General features: G+C 36.6%; 1 long non-coding RNA gene across 3 annotated transcripts in view; it reads right to left on the bottom strand.

Moving 5' to 3' along the window:
- The window catches only part of LOC144980719 (uncharacterized), a 24,508-nt gene that overhangs the window by 966 nt on the left and 11,042 nt on the right, over positions 1–12,500 (bottom strand). Inside the window, exons 1-2 of one of the 3 annotated variants that reach the window (XR_013646939.1) lie at positions 4,522–4,945; positions 492–590 (exon numbers count right to left, since the gene is read on the bottom strand). The exons of 1 other annotated variant lie outside the window; for it this stretch is intronic. This is a non-coding gene — a long non-coding RNA (uncharacterized LOC144980719). Of the gene's footprint in view, positions 1–491; positions 591–4,521; positions 4,946–12,500 lie in introns of those variants that run through there. One more of the 3 variants, XR_013646941.1, reaches the window with a different exon arrangement.

Here is a 12,500-nt window from a genome sequence, read left to right as displayed (position 1 = left end):
AGAAGAAGAAGAAGAAGAAGAAGAAGAAGAAGAAGAAGAAGAAGAAGAAGAAGAAGAAGAAGAAGAAGAAGAAGAAGAAGAAGAGAAGAAGAAGAAGAAGAAGAAGAAGAAGAAGAAGAAGAAGAAGAAGAAGAAGAAGAAAGAAGAAGAGAAGAAGAAGAAGAAGAAGAAGAAGAAGAAGAAGAAGAAGAAGAAGAAGAAAAGAAGAAGAAGAAGAAGAAGAAGAAGAAGAAGAAGAAGAAAGAAGAGAGGAGGAGGAGGAGGAGGAGGAGGAGGAGGAGGAGGAGGAGAGGAGGAGGAGGAGGAGGAGGAGGAGGAGGAGAGAAGAAATATAATAAATGTAATAATAGAATTGATAACAATAATGATGATAATAATAGCGATAATGATGATGACGATGATGATGAGACGATGATGAAGATGATAATGACGACGACGACGGCAATCTAAATATCAAATTTAACGTTGGTACCACTAATATTCATACTGACCTTTCATCATTTTTTGCCCTCATCTTTATCAGATAGCCTTCTTCCTGCCCCTCCCCTTCCCCTCCCTTGCAATGCTGTCTCCCTCTTGTTTCGAGACAACTATGGTGGGAATATAAAGAAGGAACAAAGTTGACGTCACTCAGCTCTTTGTCGTCATTTTCATCCAGCTCAATAGTGATTAGTTCCCATTGAATTATATCATTCAGACTATGGATATATCGAAATTAATGTCATTCATATTTTTGTTATTGTTTTTAGTTAGCATTTTTATAAGAAACACTAAGTTGTATTAATCAGACTATAGATAGTTCGAAGATGACGTCACTGAGGTCTTTGTTATTGTGTTTTGCCATCCGCGTTTATGAGTAATGCTCACTGAACTGTATTAACCTGACTATAAACGTTCATGGATACACACACTTTTGCGTGTTGGTCCGTTATACTTCCGGATGGCAATGTTATGAGCTTCTTAGCCAAGCGCATACTATCTATAGAGGGTAATGTCACACAGTTGTATGTGTGTGTGTGTGTGTGTATGTGTGTTGGTACGTTAAATCTGGCTGGCCGAATGTTGTGAGTAAATTACCTAAGCGCACAGCATCAATAAACGTTCAATGTTACACATAGTTTTGTGTGTTGGTACCTTAAATCCGGCTGGCGGGTGTTATGAGTGTTTTTGTCTAAGAGCATAGCATCAATAGGGAATTCGTTAGTTATCCATCCCTCCTCCCGGCACACACACGCACACACACACACACACACACGCACACACACACACAATAAACTGAACACGTATGGGACAGGTGTATGATACTACATCTCTATCTCTCTCTCTATCTCTCTCTCTCTCTCTCTCTCTCTCCCTATCTCTCTCGTCACTCGTGTCTTTGTTATTTTTTTATATTTTTTTTTTTTGCCATCCACGTTTATGAGTAATTCTCACTAAACCGTATCAACCAGACTATAAACGTTCATGGATACACACAGTTTTGTGTGTTGGTCCGTTATACTTCCGGATGGCAATGTTGTGAGTTTCTCAGCCAAGCGTACACTATCTATAGATAGAACGAAGATGACGTCACTCCGGTCTTTGTTATTGCTTTTTGCCATCCGCGTTTATGAGTAAACTGTATTAACTCGACTATAAACGACCATGGTTACATAAGTTTTTTGTTGATCCGTTATACTTCCGGATGGCAATGTTATAAACTACTTAGCCAAGCGCATACTATCTATAGATAGAATGAACACAGCCCTCACCCCGCTTCTGATCATTGTCATCGTTAACTTATAGATAGTATGCGCTTGGCTAAGAAGCTCATAACATTGCCATCCGAAGTATAACGGACCAACACACAAAACTGTGTGTATCCATGAACGTTTATAGTCAGGTTAATGCAGTTCAGTGAGCATTACTCATAAACGCGGATGGCAAAAAACAATAACAAAGACCTGAGTGACGTCATCTTCGAACTATCTATAGATAGTATGCGCTTGGCTAGGAAGCTCACAATATTGACATTCTGAAATATAACGGACCGACACATAAAACTATTTGTAACCATGGACGTTTATAGATAGTTCGAATATTACGTTACTCTGGTCTTTGTTATTGTATTTTGCCATCCGCGTTTATGAGTAATGCTCACTGAACTGTATTAACCTGACTATAAACGTTCATGGATACACACAGTTTTGTGTGTTGGTCCGTTATACTTCTGGATGGCAATGTTATGAGCTTCTTGGCCAAGCGCATACTGTCTATAGCCTGGTTAATACAGTTTTGTGAGAATTCCTCATAAACGCGGATGGCAAAAAAAAACAATAACAAAGACCTGAGTGACGTCAACTTCGAACTGTCTATAGATAGCTCGACGTCACTCCGGCCTTTATTTTTTTTTTTTGTTATTTTATTTTTTTGTTTGCCATCCGCGTTTATGAGGAATTCTCACAAAGTTTACAAAGTTTTTCTCCTCTGGATACACTTTTATGCTCGTCGGAGAAGTATTTCATAAGGGCGTCCGCCATTGCTCCGATTGTTTAGAACCAGCTACTAAGTTACTAAGCGTCATTACGAGGGATGTGACGTCACGACTGTTGAACCGTATTACAGCGTAGCCATCGTTATGTTATAGCCTGATACTGAAATCCAAAAGGACTGGCAGTTTGACGTGTCATTATTTGTTTTTTGCACCCCTAAGTGAGTTGTCGTTAGTAGAGCTCATGGAAACAAGTTATTTCATTGGTTGAACTATTGAATGCAACTCACGATTTGTTTTCTTTTGTGGCCAAAGACTGGCATTTTGACGTCATTTTTTGGTCAGTATCAGGCCATAACTTGACGAAAGCCACGATTACAGTGACGGAAGGACTTCTGTAGTTTCCACATCACTCTGATGAGAGGATTATTTGTGCGTTCTTATAGATAGTTCGAAGATGACGTCAATCAGGTCTTTGTTATTGTTTTTTGCCATCCGCGTTTATGAGTAATGCTCACTGAACTGTATTAAACTGACTATAAACGATCATGGATACACACAGTTTTGTGTGTTGGTCCGTTATACTTCCGGATGGCAATGTTATGAGCTTCTTAACCAAGCGCATACTATCTATAAATTGGGTGGGCATTTTATAGCGTGCAAAACAATCTGAAACCTGGGACTTGGCGACGATAAACTTGTGCGGCTATGTTGGTCTAGTGGTATGACACTCGCTTTCGGATCGGAAGGTCCGGGGTTCGAGCCTCGCTCGGCGCATAGTTGAGTCCTTGAAAAAGAGTTGGAAAAGCCTCCCGTAGTTTTACAACACGCCTGAAGGTGGGATTTTTAAAATTATTATCGCAGGGAGACCTCAGGAAGCCCACCCCCCCCCCCCCCGACCCCCGCAATCTTTATTATCGGGGCGAAACCCCCCGAACCCCTCTTCAACCCTAACTAAAGATACTATAATCTGATAAAACAATGTTTGGGCTAAAGAATGGGAGCGATCTATATTCATGTTTTCGTCCAACCAGGTCATCAATCACATGATTTGTTGCTGTCCAACGATTGGATATTTCTTAACAAATGTAAACACGCTGCTTTGTTTACAAATGTTCTAAACATACCCATGTGTCGAGATGAATCAAGTGACCAATCGTGATGTTAGATATTTAATAAGCTGTGAACACTTTTCACTAAGTGGGTCACTTTGAGCACATTTTGCAATGTGATCAATGACCTCGAACACATGGAAAGTTAATATAGATAGTTCGAAGATGACATCACTCAGGCCTTTGTTATTGTTTTTGTCATCCGCGTTTGTGAGTTGTTCTCACAAAAACTGTATTAACCAGACTATAAAAGTTCATGGTTACACAGAGTTTGTGTGTTGGTCCATTATACTTCCGGATGGCAATGTTGTGAACTCCTTGGCCAAGCGCATTCTATCTATAGATCATGCCCATTAGTAGCTAAAAATATATAAAACTGCTGTGAAACTACGGAAGTCTTCCCAAGAGTCTTCACTCATTTTCTCTCACCGTACTCAGGTGTAAAATGAGTACCTGGCCGTTAACAGCGTTGTCTCAGTCCGAAAAAAATTGAAAAATTTTCTAACAGGCGTCATGTCCCGTCCTACATGTTAAGTGTTGCTCTTGGCCAAGGATCCCTTGTAAAGCGATTTGAGCACGTTTAGTAGATATTGCGTTATATAAAAGCTCAAGTTACAGCTCAATACGCTTCAACAGTCGTGACGTTCCTCCCCTCGTAATGACGTATGGTAACTTAGTAACTGGCTCTAAACTATCGGAACAATGGCGGACTCCCTTATGAAATATTTCTCTTACGACCATAAAAGCGTATCCAGAGGAGAAAAAAAAACATAATAAATCTGATCATGTTTTGACTTTTACACATTCTGGTCACAAGACATATGAAAAGTTCTAGCCAGTATGAAGAATAAATAGTACCGATTTTCTTTGTTTAGAACCACGATGGCCGCCGTTGCTGGGCGACGTGACATCAGACTATTGAATCCAATTTAAACTTACCTTCTTGTTCATCTCACTACAAGCGTATGCATTTTGATGTAGCCGTTGTGGTGGAGAGTTCAACCTAAGAAGACACTCGATAAATCCAATAGGCGCTCCGGCATCAGAAGGCACAGGCGATAGAATGATAAAAGCCACCAACAAAATCAGGTAAAATTTATTTTCCATTTTTTATATTTTTTTGGATCAAGGCTCCAGGACGCAACACGACTCAACTCAACAATCGCAATGACCCAGACGAATCAAATCGAATGTGTACAAAGAAGGAACACCCTGAATAATAATTTGTAAAATGTTCTCACGGTCATCAGAGCTGCCAGATGGTCAGAATTCCTCTTGGCCAATTTCAACTACAAAAATGGCCAAATAGAACCTCACTACTAAAACTGTAATTCCTTTGAAAAAAAACAAACAAACAAAAAAACTGGTCGGCTCTGATAAATAAAAAATAGACTAATTTTTTAAAAAACTAATGTTTTTCTTTATTTAGAAAAATTCATAGAAACATAAATAGACTATGTGTGGCCAATTTCAACTACTAAATTGGTCAAATAGAACCTCACTTCTCAAACTCTAATCATTTGAAACAAAACTCATCGGTTCTGATAAACAAAAACTCGACTAAATTCGGCAAAAACTGTTTGTTTGTTTGTTTTTAATTTTTAAAATGTAATAGTAACATAAATAATGGATATTCGAGTGGCCAATTTCGGCCACACACGTCGCAATCTTGCAGCCCAAGGTTACGGTGTTTTAGGGTAGATATTATTAATCCTATACAGGCCGAGTTTGGCCTAATCTTACGTGATAACGATGTAAGGTGATTACCACGAATTCAGTACACGATAGGTTTAGAATCAAGCATTGACCGCATTAGGTTACAGCACTCACAGTATAATATTATTATGGATAGGTGGATAGATGGATTAACTCTCTCAGTCTTAGAGGTTTTTGTTATTTCTCAAAATTTGAAGAAAAAAAAATTATTTAAAATGAGCATGTTTATTTTTTTTTTCAACTATCATTAACATGCGGGAAAAAATGAAAACATTATCTTTGATACTACGCCTATAATTTGTCTCAGAAAAATGTAATAAATAGGCATGGGGTAAAAGTAACCTGGGTAAACTAAGGATATAGTCGGTGTTCGGGTTGAGTGAGTTAACTCTCTCATTATCCACTATTTATTTAGGATTATTCCATAATAAATTACATATAATTACTCAACTCAAACATTAACTCTTTCAGCGCTGACGTCATATTTGCATTTCCGTCACAAAATGGCTGACACCTGATTGAGGCAGCATGAGAATGACAAGCTAAGACAAAGCGACATTCGAATTCGGCGGCGCAAAAACTCCATTAAAATACCCCTCTAGTACCAATACTCTTCAACAGTCGTAACGTCACTTCCTAATGACGCATGGTAACTTAGTAATTGGCTCTAAACTATCGGAACAATGGCGGACTCCCTTATGAAATATTTCTCCGACGAGCATAAAAGTGTATCCAGAGGAAAAAAACGCATTATAAATCTGATCATGTTTTGACTTTTACACATTCTGATCACAAGACTTATGAAAAGTTCTCGCCAGCATGAAGAATAAAAAGTACCGATTTTCTTTGTTTAGAACCACGATGGCCGTCGTTGCTGGGCGAAGTGACATCGGACTATTGAATCCAATTGAATGTTCTGATGAAAGACATGATAGCATTCGTTCAATTTATAGTACTTTTATTGTTTTTGCCTTTGAAAACATGCCGCACTGTGCGGCCATTGGCCAATAAAACAGATTCTGCTCTGACCGCACAGTGCGGCCAATGGCGCTGAAAGAGTTAATCGTTATTTTTACGTTCAACTCTTTGTTATTGCTTTTAGCCTGTCATTTTTATGTCTAATTCTTACTGAACACTGGGGCTATGTGGTTTTGTGGTATGACACTGGCTTTCGGATCTAAAGGTTCTGGGTTCGAGCCTCTATCGCACGTAGTTGATTCCTTGGATCATGGAAAAGGCTCTTTACTCACATTCTCTCACCGTACGCAGGTGTAAAATGACTACCTGGCCGTTAACAGCGTTATCTCTGTCGAAAAAAAATGCAATATCGCCTAACCGGCGTCATGTCTCGTTCTGTATGTTCAGTGTTGCTGTTGACCAAATACCCCTTGTAAAGCGCTTTGAGCACGTTTAGAGGATATTGCGCTATATAAAAGCCCAACTTTTTTTTTCTATTTAAAAAAATGTTATCAATCAGATTATACGCGTTCAAGGTTACACATAGTTTTCTGTGTCGGTAGGTTATATCCGGCAGACGGTTGTTATAAGTATTTTGCCTAAATGCATGGCATCAATAATGTAACAATTTTAACCATTGTTTGCATCTCCTCTCATTGATGCTATGCAATGGGAATGATCTATATTACCTTCCCATGTGCTCGAGGGCATTGGTCACATTGCAAAATGTGCTCAAAATGACCCACATAGTGAAAAATATTCACAACTTTTGAAATATCTAACATCACGATTGGTCATTTTGTTCAGCTTGATCACGTGGGCATGTTTACAACTTTCATAAACAACGTAGATTGTCTACATTTGATTTATTAAGAAATGTCCAATCGTTGGACAGCAACAAATCATGTGATTGATGACTGGGTTGGACGAAAACATGAATATAGATGCTCCCATTTGCTAAAAATTTCCCACCATTTCGCCAGCCGGACAAAAACGTATCAACACACAACACTGTGTGGAACCTTACACGTTTATAGATGGCAAGAAGTTGACGCCACTCAGGTCTTTGTTCTAGAGTGTTGCCATCCATGTTTATGAGTAATTCTCACCAAACTGTTACACAATGTTGTGTGTGTTTGGTCCGTTATATTTCCGGATGGCAACGTCGTGAGTTTTTTCGCTAAACGCACAGCATCTGTAAGAAGTAAACATTCCGACCTATTAAAGGGAAACAACCAAAACCTGAATATGTACATCAAATTATTGTATTGGTTATCTCCCTTGATTGGTTCACTAAAACTGCAGTTTCTTTTATGTAAACAGCAATGGCTGTCGACTTGTCTGTGTAAAGTTGACGTAACTCAGGTCTTTGTTCTATATTTTTGCCATCCATGTTTATGAGTAATTCTCACTAAACTGTATTAACCAGACTATAAAAGTCCATGGTGACACAATATAGTGTGTTGGTCCATTATAGTTTCGGATCGCAATGTTGTGAGCTTCGTAGCCAAGCGCACAGCGTCTTTAAGAAGTAAACATTCCCGAACTGCTAAAGGGAAACAAGCACAACCCTACTATGTACATCAAATTATTGTATTGGTTATGCCCCTTGTTAGTTTCAATAAAACTTCACTTCCTTTTATGTAAACGAGAATGACTGTCTGCGTGTCCACACCGTTATGAAACGATGGGTAACATTTGTATTACAAACGTCGTAAAAAAAAAACATTAAAAACAAAAACAAACAACACCGATATTTTTGGCCAGAAATTCAATTTTCAGCATTTTTTATCCTCTCAATATAATATCGATTTTAGTAGGTAAGCCACATAATATTATTATGCTGACCTGCCAACTTCTACGAAAATTTCGTAGAAATATGAATTTTTGGGTCCTAGTTGACAATTATATAAATACCTTTAATTCAATAAACTTTTTGAAATTAAAGGTTGTTTTTTGTTTTGTTTTTGTTTTTTTTTTTGTTTGTTTGTTTGTTTTTTTTTTTTTGGGGGGGGGGGGTTGGTCAAAAATAGTATTGAAAGAAGTTTAAAGTATTAATTTAATCATTTTAAATATTAATGGGTAATTTTTAATAGTTGTAATGTCTACGGTGTTGTTTCACCCCTGAAAACTACGATTTTTATTTTCCAATTTCAAATTGGCATGTCTGTAGTATGTGCGCGTAACAATGAATCAAATTATATATATGGTCTTCGGGGGTGGCGGAGGGGCGGGGGGGGATCGGAGGGTCCTGGTTTTGACTCCGGAGCGGCTCATCGTTCTGTCCTTGGAAAATGTTATTTACTCACATTCCCTCAACGCACCCAGGTGTAAATGAGTATCTGGCTATTGACAGCTTTGTCTTTGAACTGGTTCTATTTCCCACGACCAAGAAAGAAGAAACCATGAATGTATCAACGTATTGAATAAATGCATAGAAAATATTCAAAAGATCCAGCAATGATTTTAATAGGGTTTTTTTACTTCTTGCGTCACATTCCACATTCCTAATAGGATGGGCTTTTTCTGTGATAACAATCTTGGAGGCTTTATCAAGGGTGTTCTTGGGCTAAGAGGGGTCGTCATCTCTGCAGCTCCCTGGTGGGTTTGGCCGTAGCGCGTTATCATTCTCCTAGTTGGAGACCCTGGTCTCCCAAGAACTGAATTTATGGTTTTATTGTTGTTGTAGGTTTCAGTAACTTGATTTTTTAAAATGGACGGGTAGTTGGCCCATCGCATAACCCCGTGATTTGAAGGACCAGGATTAATTGTGACCCATCGTCTCAAAACGGTATTATGTCGGAGCGAACCAGGTGCTTAAAAGCCGAATTAAATGTTAAACTGGTCAAAAATATAAATTGTTGGCATCAGCACCCTAAAATATGGTATCCATTCTCCTCAATAAAACATACAAACTCAACACAAGTCTCATATTTCTGGCTATAAATTCAATTTTCAACACCTTAACCAACCCGACTTAATACCGTTTTGAGGCGAAGGGTCACAATTTTGGAGATTCACTCCTAGATTGGTTTCTCTCCCGTGTTAGTGGACCCAGTCTACCCATGGTTTTCTGTTGTGGTTTCCTCCCCTTAGAAGATTGTCTTCCATGGCTAATGAGCTCCACCTATCCAGGTTTGAAATTTGAGTTTTCCTTCTCCCAGGTAAATTGTCTCAATCGAGACTAATGAGCTCCACCTACCCCGGTTTGAAATTGGAGTTTTCCTTCTCCTAGGTGAATTGTCTGAGACGAGACTAATGAGCTCCACCTACCCCGGTTTGAAATTGGAGTTTTCCTTCTCCTAGGTGAATTGTCTGAGACGAGACTAATGAGCTCCAGCTACCCAGGTTTGAAATTGGAGTTTTCCTTCTCCTAGGTGAATTGTCAACGACTAATGATCCCCATCTTCCCTGTGAAACCCTTGGTCTGGCTCTTCCCCCACGGACCTGTTCGGCTTGGTTAGACCTGCCAGGGCACACGAAGTCCCCGCCAACATAGTTTCATGGGATCGTTGGAGGCACTCAAGCTCCCCCGCCACGACAAGGCAGACCCACTTGGGGGGGGGGGCATTTTGTGAGTAGTTCTCACTAAATTATATAAGTCAGAACATTTGAAGTTATACATAGTTTTGTGTTTTGTTACGTTATATCCCGCCGGCGGGTGTTATGAGTTTTTTTAACTAAACGCATAACATTAATAGAGGGATTAAAATTGACATCACTCGGCTGTTTGATATCTTTTTAGGCAATCCGATAGCGATTAGTTTTCACTAAATTATATCCAAACAGCCGGAGCAAAATATGCAAAATATCGTTTGGAAATTCAGTGAAGTTTCCCATTAGGTCTATTATTTTATCATGATCAAACTACAAATTCATTTAGCCCGACGTGTACAAATATGCAGGTCTGATATCCGAATGCAATTGTGGGCCTAGTTTAACATTGTTGTAATGGACTACATTTTCCGTCATTTTTTGACACTTCCATTACAACAATGAGCCCATAAGGAATTGGGTTAGCAGACCTGCAAATAAGTGCACGTCGAAATAGCCGCCTAATTTATGGAAATTTTTAAAATGCCAAATGATGCTTAGAATAAAAGTTTAAGTTTCAAGTGTTAGATCAAGGACGGCAAAATCTCAAATAGTGGAAAAATTGACTTAACAAGTTTTGGAAAAACCAGCTGTCTTGCACCATTTAGCACGATCTCCTACACATTCACGGCAAGCGTCCATAGAGACAGGGCCTTGGGCAGCCATTTTCATTCTTGAACGTATCTAATTATACACTTTCTGTGCTTCTTACAAAATAACAACAAATATTATTACCGTCTTACATGAATGGCCAAAGAAGTGAAGTTTTTTTTCAGGGTTATTTTTTGTTTTGTTTTTGTTTTGTTTTTTTGTTTTGTTTTTTTTTTTGTTTTTGTTTTGTTTTGTTTTTTTTTTTTTTTTTTTTTTTTTTTGTTTTGTTTTTGTTTTTTTTTGTATTTGTTTTTGTTTTTTTTTGTTGTTTTTGTTTTGTTTTTTTTTAGGGGGGGGGTTCAATGCACGAATAAACACCCTGTATAAATTCATAACGCAGTAAAAGTCGTTATTCATGCTTTGCGTTTATGTAAAATACTCACAACACCAGCCAGCCGGATATACCAACCAATACACAAAACTGTTTGTAACCTTAAACGTTTATAGATAGAGCACTCAGCTCTTTGTTATTGTTTTTAGCCAGCCGTTAAATGATTATTTCTCACTAAATTATATCAATAAGACTATATATATATATATATATATATATAAACGTTCAAGGTTACACATAGTTTGTGTGATACGTTATATCTGTCTGGCTGATGTTGTGAGTATTTTGGCGAAGCGCAAGGCATCAATAGTATGTTCTAAAGTCCCGTGCGCACGGAATATTGCAAATGTCTCCAAAGTTTCAAGATTTGATTATGTGGTGCCGTGATTTTTTGCATCCGGGTTTATATTTTAATCGACATAAATGACGTCACACGTTATGAAATAGCGATAGTGAAAGACCAAACAGTTTTCTCACAATGCCGAATTCCTTTTACCTTTTCATCGTTTGAAATAAAATACATCATGACTCAAACTTTTAAATGTTTACAGTAATGGGGTGTTGATTCTCTTTCCCCGTGTTTGTTTTGTTTTGTTTTTTGTTTTTTTTTTAACCAGCTGATATATTATTGAGACAATGTCCCAGAGACTAGAAATAAAAAAAATAAAAAATTAAAAAAAAAAAAAACAAGTCAGACCTGCGCCCGGAATAACTAACAACAACAAACGACAAGAAAATCGGACATATACGTTGTGACGTCACGCCCTCCACTTTTCCGGGTCAAAACTCATTGGAAGTGTGTTACCAACAAGTCCTTCGGAAGACTAACACCGAATGTGTTACAGATTGAATCATAAGGTGGAATACCCAATTAATTATCAGGGTGTATAGGCAGATTCTTAAGATTATGGGACGTAAAAGATGGATTATTTATATTGACAATCAGTGTGTCTGCGTGTGTGAGGGCATCTATACCGTACACTGTATGTTTGAATGTGCCGCTTGACTGTTGTGTGTATGACATGAGTGTGTGCTGTTTGGAGAACATTGTAATTGTAAACACAACACGAATTGCCTTTCTTCTGGACAATACAGATTATTATTATTATTATTATTATTATTATTATTATTATTATTATTATTATTATTATTATTATTATATTATTATTATTATTATTATTATTATTATTATTATTATTATTATATTATTATTATTATTATTATTATATATTATTATTATTATTATTATTATTATTATTATATGATTGATGTGATGATTATTATTATTATTATTATTATTATTATTATTATTATTATTATTATTAATTATTATTATTATTATTATTATTATCATCATCATTATCATATTATTATTATTATTATTATTATTATTATTATTATTATTATTATTATTATTATTATTATTATTATTATTATATTATTATTATTATTATTATTATTATTATTATTATTATTATTATTATTATTATTATTATTATTATTATTATTATTATTATTATTATTATTATTATTATCATATTATTATTACTATTATTCTTTGTTGTTATTATTATTATTATTATTATTATTATTATTATTATTATTATTATTATTATTATTATTATTATCTTTATCATTATTATTATTATTATTATTATTATTATTATTA

This window comes from Berghia stephanieae, chromosome 10, assembly GCF_034508935.2.
Source record: "Berghia stephanieae isolate SIO BIC M18660-M18661 chromosome 10, UCSD_Bste_1.3, whole genome shotgun sequence".
Lineage (NCBI taxonomy): Eukaryota > Metazoa > Mollusca > Gastropoda > Nudibranchia > Aeolidiidae > Berghia > Berghia stephanieae.
Note: the sequence above shows the minus strand (reverse complement) of the source record. Positions and strands in the feature narration are given on the sequence as shown.